This window comes from Mus pahari, chromosome 22 (assembly GCF_900095145.1).
Source record: "Mus pahari chromosome 22, PAHARI_EIJ_v1.1, whole genome shotgun sequence".
Taxonomy (NCBI): domain Eukaryota; kingdom Metazoa; phylum Chordata; class Mammalia; order Rodentia; family Muridae; genus Mus; species Mus pahari.
Window position 1 is genome coordinate 35,309,296 of NC_034611.1, and position 2,000 is coordinate 35,311,295.

The window sequence follows — 2,000 nt, forward strand, 5'->3', positions numbered from 1 at the left end:
TTTTATTATTCCAGATGAATTTGCAAATTGCCCTTTTTAACTCGTTGAAGAATTGAGTGGGAATTTTGATGGGGATTGCATTGAATCTGTAGATTGCTTTCAGCAGGATAGCCATTTTTACTATATTAATCATGCCAATCCATGAGTGTGGGGGATCTCTGTAGGGTTTGATTTGCATATAGATATTGTGAATTTGGATTTGTCCTGGAATGTTTTGGTTTCTCATCAAGGAAGGTTCCCAGGGGTCTAGGTCTCTGCTCTGCCTCCTGGGATCCTAAGGTGATCACTAGTTCCAGAGATTCTGAGGCAATCCTGAGGACCTGAAGCCCTGAAGCTTGGAGAGTCCTCCGGAGTGCTCAGTGGCCTCCACTGGGGTTCAGAAGAAAGATGGCGAGGGTGACCCCAACTGGACCAGAACCCAACCTCTGGGTGGATAAGGTTCCTTTGTCCCTGTTCCTGCTGGCCCCGACCAGACCTGAACCTCTATCTGCTTTCTTTTACTACCCAGAACTACCTGGTTAGAAATAGCAATACTCACAGTAGATGTTCCTTCCCACACCAGAGGCTAATCAGGAAAATTTCCCAAAGACAGCCTACCAGCAAATTTGATAAAAGCAATTCTTCATTTGGAACTCCCTTGGAGAGAGGCAGAGCAGAGACCCAGAACCCTGGGCACCTTCCTTGATGAGAAACCAAAACATTCCAGGACAAATCCAAATTCACAGTATCTATATGCAAATCAAGCCCTACAGAGGATCCTAGAAGGAAAACTCCAACACAAGGATGTTAGCTGCACCAAAGAAATGACGAGATATTAAGCATCTTACAGCAAAGTCAAAAGCAGAGAGTCACAAACATATAAAGCCACATACAAAAACAAACATATAAGAAACTAATAGTCATCACTCTCTAATATCTCTCAATATTAATGGACTCAGCTCACCTATAAAAAGACATAAGCTAACAGACTGAATACACAAACAAATTCAGAATTTTGCTGCTGCATAAAAGAAACACGCCTCAATAACAACGATAGATACCATCTAGGAGTAAAAGAATGGAAAAAAAAAAAAAAGTCTTCCAAGCAAATGGTCCCAGGAAACAAGCAGGAACATCCAATGAAATAGACTTCTAACTAAAAGTTAACAAACCTGATAGAGGGGTGTACATCATATTCTTCAAAGGATGGAAAACACCAACACGAGGAGTGAAACTACACCCTAGAAGAAGCAAGAAAGTAATCTTTTAACAAACCCACACAAACACAATTCCACCTCTAACAAGAAAATTAATAAGAAGCAACAATCACTTTTCCTTAATATCTCTTAATAGGAATAGAAAATTCACCAAGAGAAAGTTTCAATTCTGAACAGCTATGCCCCAAATGCAAGAGCACCCTAATTCATAAAAGAAACTTCACTAAAACTCAAAAAAGACATTGAATGCCAAACAATAATAATAGGAGATTCAATACCCCACTCTCACCAATGAATAGGTCATTGAAACAGAAACTAGATATAAACACAGTGAAACTAAGAGAGGTTATGAAGCAAATGGATTTAAGAGATATTTACAGAATATTTCACCCAAAAAGCAAAGAATACATCTTCTCAGCACCTCATGGTACCTTCTCCAAAATCAACCATATAATTTTTCACAATACAACCCTCAACCTATACAGGAATATTAAAATAATCCCATGAATCCTCTCAGATTGCCATGGCCTAAGGCAGGCCTTCAATAATAGCAAAAATTACAAAAACCCCATATACATGTGAAAACTGAACAACCCTTTACTCAATGATAAATTGTTCAGGGAATAAATACAGAAAGAAATTTAAGACCTCCTGGAATTTAATTAAAATGTTGATGCATCAAGTGCCCTGACAAGGAAACTAGAGAGATCTTACACTAACAACTTAACAGTACACCTGAGAGCTCTAGAACAAAATGAAGCAAACTCACCCATTAGGATTAGAAGGCAGGAAACAGAGGAAATT